We start from the raw sequence: 11,194 nt of genomic DNA, 5'->3' as shown, positions 1-11,194 counted from the left end.
AGTGGTTATTAAAGGGAGGAAAGAAACCAAATGGGAACAATTTTGGTCCTTTCATGTTTTATACCCAATGCTAGTACACAGTATTCCTTCCACAGCCTCCTGCACACTGCCTAAAGAAGAGCTGCAGATCATCAAATAATCATCATTTCCAAATGGTCTAATGACGGCGTATATAAAGGTGGCTCACTTAAAACCTTCCATTTATAGTCACACTGCATCAAATGGTGCTAATTTTAAGTAGGCCACCCCACACAGTGCACCCTCCGAAACAACACTCTTCCACCATTTATACCGAATCTAATCCTTTTTCATTCACACAAAATATTTGATAATTCAGAATCTTGTTCATGCATTGACGTGAAAATACTTTTCACCTGGAACTCATCAATCTGAGACCCCGGGATGCCAAATTTCTGTCATTTGCTTATTAAGCCAAGGGCGGTCCCCTGCATAACACTTACAAAGGCCTACTTCTAACACTTCCCGAATCTTTATGAGAGTATCGACCACCATAATTTATGGTCCCATGGCAGTGGGGTGGCTCTTCACATTTGGAGCCCTCTCACTTGCCCGCCGCGACTAATTTTAACCAAAACCACCGCTGGCGCGGGCAGAATATTTCATCTGGGACTCAAGTGTTTCCAGACTTTGTTCTCCGGCCTTAAAGATGACAGCGACAGACACCAGAGTGGATTTCACCTTGGTGGGCCCCGTGCCGGGAGGAGGTGGCCGGCTGCGGCGGGTGCCCCACCTGTCAGCCCTCCAACCCTTCCCCGCCCCTCCGTTGGGCGGGCAGCGGCCCCTCCCTCCCGCGAGCGCGGGGCCGAGGGGCTGCGGCAAGCGGCGCGCGCCACGGACACCGGTCCCCCGCGGCAGTTGGGCTTGCGGGGCAGAAGAGCGGCTGGCGCGGCGCGCGCGGCGAAGACCCCGCCGGTCGCGGCGCTGGGGGCACGCGCAAGCGCGCTCGTTTGGTGCGCGCGCCCACGCGGCTCCGCCCCGCCCTCCCTGCGCGCGCCCGCCAGGTCCGCTCTCCTCCCCCACCCCCCGGCGCGGACGGGGTGGATCCAGCTCACTCCCCTCCCCCGAGCGGCGGTGGCGGCGGCGGGCGCTGAATGAGAGACGCCGACTGCTCGGGTCGCCGGGCGCTAGCCTAGGCGGCGGCGGCGGCGGCGACAACGAAGACTGAAGCCGGCGTCGTCTTTCCATCCTTCGAGGCGACGGCCGCAGCTGCACAGGTCGGTGCTCTGGGGCCGCGGGCCCGGTGCCGAGCCTCGGCGGGCGGTGCGGGGGAGGGAAGGTGGGTGCGCTGCGCCCCCCGGGCGGCGCGGAGCCGCCGCAGCGGCGGCGGCGCGGGGAATGGCGGCGGCTCCGGCGCTGCGGTGTGGAGCTCCTGGCCGCGGGCCCCGGGGCTGCTCGCCCTCGGCACGGAGAGGGGGCTGCGGGGCTCTGGCTGCGGGAGGAGGGCGCTGGGGGCCCGGGGCCGCGTCTCCCTCGGCGGCTCGCCCTCCGAGGCTGGAGGCGGCCGTGCGGTGTCCGCTCCCGGTCTCTGTGCCGAGGCCGGGGGCGCGGCGGCCCCCTGAGGCCGCCTCGCTCTCCCTCCTGGGTGGCGGAAGCCCCTGGCCTCGGCCCGCGCTGCCCTGGCGCCCGGCTGCGCCTCAGCCTCCCTTCAGGTGAGCGGGAGTCCCGGGGACCGCGGAGCCGGGCCACACCCCCTCCCCTGGCCCTGGCCCTGGCGCTGCGCCCCCGAAGCCGGCAGCCGAGCCGGCCGCCCGCGAACCCGCGCCCGCGGTCAGGGTGACCTGTTGCGGAGCGGCCCGCAGCTCGGGTCGCCCGCTAGCCCGGGACGGGGAGAGGCTGGTCCTGAGCTGGCCTCGGGCCGGGTGCGCGGCCCGAGGTCTGGCTGCTGTACGGCTAGGAGCGGGCGTACTGTGAAAAGGAGAGATTCCGGACCGATCTGATCAAACACTTGCAAAGCCGGGATATCTGTCTGCAAATATCCGGAATTCCATTGCAGTATCGGATGAGGTAGGCTCATAAACACTGTGCTTCGAAGGTGATTTGGCAGAAGCCCGAGCCAAGTGTGAGGAGTTAATATCTGGAAAATAGCCGTAAACCAGTGCGGAGCTGAATTATCCTCCCACCTGCCCCCCTCGGAGCCCTTTTCCTGTAGCTGTGTGTTGTGCAGACGCAGGCCAGTTTCAGTGTACGTGGGCGTGTTTGGGAAGAAGCTGCGAGCTGATAGGAGGTACCTTAGTACAAATGTTAATTTGTTTGAACTGGGAGGGGTAAGGGAGGAGGAAGAAAGGGCACTGATGTTAACTGTGGGGGAGGGGCAGTTGAAACACCAAATTTCTGTTTAAGAGAGCGCTAAAGAGGAGTATCTAATACCCCGTGTTTAAGACCGTAAAAGTGGGGAACACAGGCAGCAGTTAATTGTGTTTTATCTTTTATGTTCCTTGGATTCCGCCCCCCCCCCCCCACAACGCTGTAGTTGTTACAGAGAGCCTTGTTTTCGTACCGGTGTTTATGAATTGATTTTGTTGTATTTTTGTATTCACTGTCAGATCGACTCTTGTTTAAGTTTCTTTGAAGATGACCATCAGAATCTTGGGAAACTTTTGGATCCATGCACGTATATTATTGCACTCACAGATCATAGCTTGCTAGCCATAAAGCGTGTTCCACCCAGATAATTATGCTTGTGCAAGTTGGGTAGAATCATAAATATATTACTGTACTGTTACTGCTGAATATCTTACTGTAGACTTTAGAATTATGAAGGAACTTGGCCAAACAGTATTATTTTAATAAAAATAACTTCTCTAATTCAAGCTTTGTGAGTATGAAGTTTATCATCTAGCTTAAAAATTTTGGAAAATAACTTGTTTTATTAGCTTAAAGATTAAATATAAGGATGTTAGATGCCTTCTTGCATAATTTCAGTGTAATTAATTTAGTCTAAACGACATTTTCGCCTTTTTTAAAATTCAGTATAAAAATTTTTAAATAGTAGGATCTACCTTTTTTTTCCATTTTATTTCACCTTTAATTAAGGAATTTGACTTTTCAAAATATTCTGTGTGGAACTCTGGAAATACTGTTCACTTTGCCTAAATTATTCCATATTGCAACAGAACTTTAAAGATAGTGTTTGGTTTATCAAGATTGCAGCATGCTTTTCTGATAATATGTGTATATTTTGATATCAGAACACACCAAAATTTCTTGAGAAAAAATATAACTAAAAAACTGGCTTTGTGAATCTTTTACTTAGTGTATTACACACCAGTAATAGAGTTGTGTTTTCAAATACCTAGTATGTTTTTTTTTTTCAGTTTATTGTGTCATTACAGTTGAGACTGTGGTTGTTTGTACTGAGTGATGGATGTATAAGTGAAAATGTTCTGTTGCAACCTAAAACACTTAAGCTTTAGTTCATTCACTCATTCATTCATTCATTCCACACATACTTATTGAGTATATATTTGATGCCAGTTAGGTGCCTCGGTATTGGGGATACAACAGAAAAAGACAGGTCTGTGCTCTGGTGGAGTTGAAAGACTAAGTGGGCAAATAGTCTACTACTCGTCAGATAATGCTGTTTGTTCAGTGTTAGTTTAAAAGTTTAAGAAGCAGAAACTCCTATGATGAGTTTTGGTTAAGGATATTGTTTGTGTTTTTCCTTCTAAGTATAGTGGGAATTATTACTGAGTGAACAAAAGCATTAAGAGAGTTGTTTAAAAAATATGCTGGTGTTTATATACATTGTGTATCTGGTTCCCAACTATAACCAAAAATAAACATTCTACCTGAAGTCAGATGATGCACAGTTTACATGCGGTTAAACAACTTTAGTCTTTTGGTTTTTATGGTTAAATACTTGCTAAAAATATTCTCTCTCTGCACTTACTTGTTTATAAGGGAGTCTGATTTTTTTTTTTAAGTCTAGATTTTTAAAATATTGCCTTTTCTTGGGATGCCTGGGTGGCTCAGTCGGTTGAGCATCTGCCTTCAGCTCAGGTCATGATCCCAGGACCCTGGGATGAAGTCCCGCCTTGGGCTTCCTGCTCAGCAGAGAACCTGCTTCTCCCTCTGCCTGCTACTCCCCCTGCTTGTGCTCTCTCTGACAAATAAATAATAAAATCTTTTAAAAAAAATCTTTTCTTTTTCTGACTGTGTGTGTGTGTGTGAGTGGACCAGTGTCCCACTGTTCTTCCATAGAATCTGATAGCCATTATTGCTAAAATCAGAAAAATTTGAAAGTGATAGGTTTCCCTTTTTGTTTAAAACATGACTATTGGTGTAGTTCTTTGCAGATCACAAAGCTTTTTAATATGTATTACGGATACTTAAATATATGGATACTTCTTATTGACAGGACTGCTAATTTTATTTTGTTTTTTAATATTTATTTATCTTAAATAAATTTAAGGGGGGAGGAGCAGAGGGAGAGGGAGGAGAGAGAACCCCAGGCAGACTCCTGCCAAGTGGAGCCCTCCTGGGGTTCAGTCCCAGGACCCGGAGATCATGACCCCAGCCAAAATCAAGAGTTGGATGCTTACTGACTGAGCCACCCAGCTGCCCCCAAGACTGCCAACTTTATAGGCATTATTATCTGTATTTTAGATGCTGAAGCACAACGCCAGTGAGCAGTCAGCCCAAACCCGAGTGGTAGCTGTTACTGTACTGCAGTGCTCCATCTTGGGAGTGTAGGGCTTGGGGAAAGCATCAACATGTAGTGCTACAGTTCAGTGTACAGTAGTCTACTGGTCTTTTCCAGAAATTTCTAAACTTTTAAACTTTAAACCCTCTCTTAATTGAAATATAGTTAGTTTACTTTCTTTTTGTGAGTTAAACTTTAAAACCTATTTAAAATCTAAAAGTATCACGGTTACAGGATTTCTTCTCCTTTGGTGCCCGTGGTTCTTGGTCACGCCACTTGGAAGAATGAAGAGGTAGACCAGAGGAAGAGTGGTGGGCAGCAGAGTTTATTGAGTGATACTACAAAGCTCCGGAAGAGGGAGGGGACCCAAGAGGGTTGCCGATTTGGTTTTTAGATCTAGGGTTTTTTTGTTTTTTGAGCGTGAGAGAGATCACGAACGGGGGGGAGGGGTAGAGGGAGAAGCAGACTCCCCTCAAGCAGGGAGCCCGATGTGGGATTTGATGGGGAACTCCATCCCAGGATCCTGGGATCATGACCTGAGCCAAAGGCAGATGCTTAACCTACTGAGCCACCCAGGCGCCCCTCAATCTAGGGGCTTTTATGGGGTTGTTGGTGGACTGTTTCAATCTAATTAACTCTCCAGGCGCTTGTCATCACATATCAGTGGGAGAGGGTGGGGGGCTCCTTATGAAATCCTTTTAAGGGTGGTTTCCTCTTGGAGGGGATTGTTCCTGCCTGTCTTTCTTCTGTCATTATCACTTTTTTTGCTATATAAAAAAGACACAGATAGTTTTGATGTACTTTTAATGGTATAAGTGTTTTGAGAATAAGATGTATTAAAATCAACCTTATTTTTTGAATATGAGGTTTTATTGTATAACAACCATATTTGAAATAAAATTATCCCTTCAGTTTTAATACTACATTTTTTTGGTAAAGATTTTATTTATTTATTCATGAGAGACAGAGAGACAGAGAGGCAGAGGGAGAAGCAGGCTCCGCCCAATGCGGGACTCATCCCAGGTCTCCAGGATCATAACCTGAGCCGAAGGCAGACCCTCAACCACCTGAACCACCCAGGCGCCCCAATACTACATTTTTTTTTACTTAATTTTCAGTGAAAAGATAATTCAAAGAGGTTGAAACTCTACCTCAGCCTGAATGAGGTTCCTTGGAGAGGAAAATGAATGTTTTGCACTACTCTGTAAATTGTTTCTTTAAATGCATCTTATTCCCAATGGTTTAGTGTTCAACCTTAGTGAGAGAATGAAGATCAGATGTAATAAATTTTGGTAACTTGGAATTAATCTGGAATCTTTCTTGATTAATGTGTTGAGGTTTTGATTTGGGAAAACTTTTAACTATATAGTTAAAATATAAACATCTTCATATTCTATGGAAAGAAAAGTTTGAGTATAAATTTATGCAATAACTTTACTAAGTAATGGCTAGCTATGGGTATAGGAAGATTATAAGTAGCAGTGTTTCTGTGACTTAGGTTGAGGGTGCCTAGCTATTTATGTGCCATTACTGAGAACTTGTGGTACAGGGTCTGGAATGATACGTTGCTTTAGAGTATGAGAGGCTTAAAATGAAGCTCTCACCTTGAACTTAATTGATACCTTCCTGTGATTGTACTTTCATGACTTTTTCTCAAAACACATTTTCATTTTTAGGTTGATTTCCTTTTTGCTGATTCTTGGAGCCCTTTTCTGAAAATCCTACCTAAATAGCATACCTAAATATCACACTCTACCCTTACCCTTATTTTTCTTCACAACATTAATTTAGCTGACATTATAGCATACATTAACTTGTTTATTGTTTTCTTCCCTCTGGATATAAGCTTCATGAGGGCAAGAACTTAGTTTTCTTCACTGTTGTATTCCTAGCACCTAGAAAAGTGCCTAGCACGTAGTCAATAATACCTAGGTAATATTTGTGGGGTGAGTGAATTAATTGACCTTAAATGACACAAAAACCATTTTTTTGTTTTGTTTTAAAAACAAACACGTTAATTGTGTTAATTGTACAACTTTGCAGTTAAGAAAATTGTACTATAGGACTTATAATGAAAAACACCATCCCCTGCTTCATCTTGGTATAATTTTTCCTCTTATGTTCTGCTCTCAGAGCAACCATTTTTGATACTTTCAGCTGTTTTTTTCTGGTGTTTACTCCCATATTTTGAAATACTATTTGTTTTTCAATTTTAGATTCTGGTTTGCAACTGTGGAGGATGAGTCTGTGCTTTAGGATTCTTAGGCCACTTTGAACATCCTCTCCTTTTATCTCCCAGTATATCATGCTTTTGGTTAAATCACTATTCATTTTTCACATTATTATGACCTCATAATATGTTCACCATTGAACTTTGCAGTGTACTATGATTATATTTCTTGTAGTTAAAATTTTTTCTTTTTAAATTTTATTTAGTTTCCCATTTGTGTCTCTCTCTCTCTCTCTCTTTTTTTTTTTAGAAGCTGTCCCAGTGTGTTTAAGCACATCACATAATTGATTGTTCAGTTTTTTTCAAAATTGGGGAAAACCCTAGGTCTTTCTGTGCTTTTGCTCAAATCTGCACTGTGGCTCTCCACTTCTGCCACCCAGGTTTAGCCTGTGATTTGCCTTCAGGATTCTGAGAGTTCTCTTTGTCTTTTGCCTCTGTCAGAGCCTGTGGTCTCCGGATCCATGCCTTCCTCTTTCTCCATTTATACCTCTGTTTTGGTGAAAAGCATCCCTCTGTAACTTTCCAGAGAGAGAATGTATGAGGAGGTGAAATTTTTGAGATGTTTGTATTACTGAAGATAGCTTGCTTCCATGCTAATACCTGGTTAATAATTTGGCTGGTCTGGGTATAGCGTTCTAAGGTAGAATAATGTTCCCTCAAGATTTAAGGGATTGCACTATAATTTTCTAGTGTCAGGTAGTTGTACCAGAGTCTTTTGCCATTCAGTCTTCATCCTTTATAGGTAACCTCTCCCTTTTAAGATCCTTTTTTTTGGGAGGGGGTCATGAGTATATCTGATACGTCCCTGATGTTGTATGTGTCTTGTGTGGATCTTACTTTATTTCTTGTGCATGGAACTTAATGGGCCCTTGCAACCAGCTCTGCCCATATTAGATGAGAGGAGAGATAATCTACAGGGGTCAGCAAAGTTTTCTTCAAAGGGCTACATAGTAAGTATTTTAGGCTTTGTGGGCAAAACAGTTTCTGTTACTAATACTAAGCTTTATTTCTATAGCCTGAAAGCAGCCATAGATAGCATGGGCATGGTTTGCTGACTCCTGATCTGTGTGCACAGGTGGAAGGATTAGCCTTTGCTTTAATAGGAGTAGGGAGAGTTTATCTATAGAAACAGGAGAGAAGATGGAATACAGTTGACCCGTGAACCCTTGAACAACACAGGGATTAGGGGCGCCAACTTCTGTGCCATCAAAAATTCATATATGACCTTAGACTTCTCCAAAACTTTACTTAATAGCCTACTGTTGACAGGAAGCCTCTGATAATATAAACAGCCAGTTAACACATATTTTGTATATTGCTATAAATTATATACACCTTCTTACAATAAAGTAAGCTACACAAAAGAAAATGTTACTAAGAAAATGATAAGGAAGAGAAAATACATTTACGGTACTGTATGGTATTTATTGAAAAAAAAAAATCCACATATAAGTGGACCCGTGCAGTCAACCTTGTGTTGTTCACGGGTAGCTGTATGTAGACACAGACATGATGGTGGTGGTTTGGGCAAATTTTCACCTAAGGTTTTCTGTTTGCTTTAGTGTATGGGAAGCAAGGTCACTGGCTGAGAATAAGGAATAGGAGTGTGTATCAGGGGTTTGAGAAGAGGGGAAAATACATGATGTAGTCCTCTATCAAAGAGTGGAGAAGAGAACAGAACAGAATGGGGAAATACAGTGTGATTGCCGGGCAGCAGCATGAAGGGCTCAGTTGAATGTCATGTTCCTGACTTTTGATAGGAATACCTCTAAGATCTCATCATTAAGTATGATATCTTACTATAGGTTTTTTTTTATTTAGACAGGGTTATTTTATTAATCTCAGAAATATTTTCGTATGTAATATGTACATATATGTATATATATTTTAACGCATACAAACTTAGCCTGTATAATGCTTATATCTAGAGAAATGCCAAAAGAAAGAACTATCATTATTTTCCCAAGTGCAAATTTTGATTTAAGAATCATTCATTTATCTGTTCATTTAAAAAAAGTCTTGGGGGCTCTTGGGTGGCTCAGTGGGTTAAGCTGCTGCCTTCACCTCAGGTCCTGGGATCAAGCCTGCTCAGCGGGGAGTCTGCTTCTCCCTCTCTGCTGCTCCCCCTGCTTGTGCTTTCTCTCACTCTCTCTCCCCTGCTTGCTGTCAAATAAATAAATAAAATCTTAAAAAAAAAAAAAAAGTCTGGGAGCAGGGCGCTTGGGTGGCACAGTTGGTTGAGCCTCCGACTCTTGGTTTCAGCTCAGGTCATAATCTCAGGGTCGTGGGATAGAGCCTTGCATGGGGCTCCGCGCTTAGCAAGGAGTCTGCTTCAGATTCTCTCTGTCTCTCAAGTAAATAAATAAATCTTAGAAAATGCTCCACAGTGGGGCATCTGGGTGGCCCAGTTGGTTAAGCCTTCCTCTGGGGTCACGATCCCAGTGTCCTGGGATTGAGCCCGCCTCGGGCTCCCTGCTCAGCGGAGAGTCTGCTTCTCCCTGTGTCTCTCCCCCTGTTTACACTCTGTCTCTCACTTTCTCTCAAATAAGTAAAATCTAAAAAAAAAAGAAAGAAAGAAAATGCTCCATGACTTTTTTTTTTTTTAATGTGCAGGAATAGTTCTTGGTGCTGGCGATACAGCCATAAACAAAAAGATAAAAAGTTTGCCTTCATGTACGTTTATATTTTAACCAGCTAACATATAATACAATTAAAATATACATACACAAAAACAACAAGTAAGGAACACTTATAATGTGATGTTTTGTGAAAGAATTTCCCCATTCAGTTAATTAACACACCCATCACCTCACATTTACCTTTTTTTTTTTTTTTTTTGGTGAGAACATTTAAGTTCTACGTTCTTAGCAAATTTCAGTTATACAGTACAGTTACCAATTGTCATTACCGTGTTATACATTAGATCCTCAAATCTTAGTCCTTTTATAATTTAAAGTTTGTACTGTTTACCAACCTCTCCCTATTTCCTCTACCTTACTATAAATTTCTGATGGATAACTGTAAAAGATTAATAAATGCCTTCTAGTCTTGGTTTTGCAAGAATTTTTTTCTTTTACTGTCATAAATAAGTATTGAATTTTATGAAGTGTTTTTCTGTGTTGGTAGAGATGATCGTGTATATTTTCTCCATTAATCTGCTAAAAGGATGTATTAGATGTATTACGTTATGAGATTATCTCCTGTTTGCATTATTGGGTCCAGTCCTACTTAGCTATGTTGCATTTGTCTCTCCACACCCACACTGCTGAACTTGGTTTGCCATTGTCTTAGAGTTTTTTAAAATCCACATTTATCAGTAAGTTTATCAGATTTCTATGTATGTATTTTGGCTTTGAAGTTATGCTGACTTCATAAAATGAGTTATGGAGCTTTCCTTTTCTATACCCTGAAATAGTTTTGTAACAGATTATGTATGTGCTTCTTGAAGGGGCTATAGATGTAATATGAAAGGTGAAAAATAAAGTTTCTAGAGAAAACATGGAAAAATACCTATGTGACCCTTTGGTAGGCAAAGATTTTTTTTACACAGGACATAGTAAGTGCTAACCAGATAAGACAGATAAATTGTTCTTCATTAAATAAGAACTTCTGTTCATCAAAGGATACTATTAAGAGAGCAAATAGGCAAGTTGACACCCTGGTAAAAGTGTCTGCATTACTTAGACCTGACAGAGGACTTGTATCTAGAGTATATGTGTCAAAACAAAACCATAAAAATACCAGGAACCCATTTTTGAAACAAATGGGTTCCTGAGCAAAACACTGGAACAGGCATTTATAAAGTGAGTTGTTCAGATGGCTAAGGTGAAAAGGTACTCACACATAATTTTTAGAGAACTACAGATTAAAATATCATGTGATAACCACTGTATACCCACATGAATGGTGTTAATGGAAAAAGTCTGAAACTAAGTCTGAAACTACTAAGTGTTGACAAGAATGTAGAGCATTTGGAACTCTCAGACTATCAGGTGGGTTTGAAAATTGGTAAAATCACTTTTGAAAATTCTTTAGTATCATCTGCGAATGTTATACACATGTATGCCCTGTGATCCAGCAATTTCACTTCTTGTTTTAGACTCAATAGAAATCAATATATATGCACATCAGAAGACTTTTTTTTTTTTTTTTAAAGAAAATATAGGGGTAGATTTTCATGACCTTGGAATAGGCAAAGCATTCCTAGATATGATACCAAAAGCAGGAGCAACAAAACAAAAATAAGGTAAATTGGAGTTCATCAAAATTTTAAACTTTTGCTTCAAAGGACACCATCAAGA

General features: G+C 42.5%; 1 protein-coding gene across 2 annotated transcripts in view; it reads left to right on the top strand.

The window, feature by feature from the left end:
* The first annotated feature begins 1,078 nt into the window (after positions 1-1,078).
* The window catches only part of RALGPS2 (Ral GEF with PH domain and SH3 binding motif 2), a 152,924-nt gene continuing 142,808 nt past the window's right edge, over positions 1,079-11,194 (top strand). For both annotated transcript variants that reach the window (XM_028092060.2, XM_028092059.2), the window contains exon 1: positions 1,079-1,235. The gene's annotated coding sequence lies outside the window, so the exon portion shown is untranslated. The remainder of the gene's footprint in view (positions 1,236-11,194) is intronic.

The sequence above is a fragment of the Eumetopias jubatus genome, unplaced genomic scaffold, assembly GCF_037043125.1.
Source record: "Eumetopias jubatus isolate StellerSeaLion01/CBP00866 unplaced genomic scaffold, mEumJub1_p1.0 scaffold_12, whole genome shotgun sequence".
Classification (NCBI taxonomy): Eukaryota; Metazoa; Chordata; class Mammalia; order Carnivora; family Otariidae; genus Eumetopias; species Eumetopias jubatus.
Note: the sequence above shows the minus strand (reverse complement) of the source record. Positions and strands in the feature narration are given on the sequence as shown.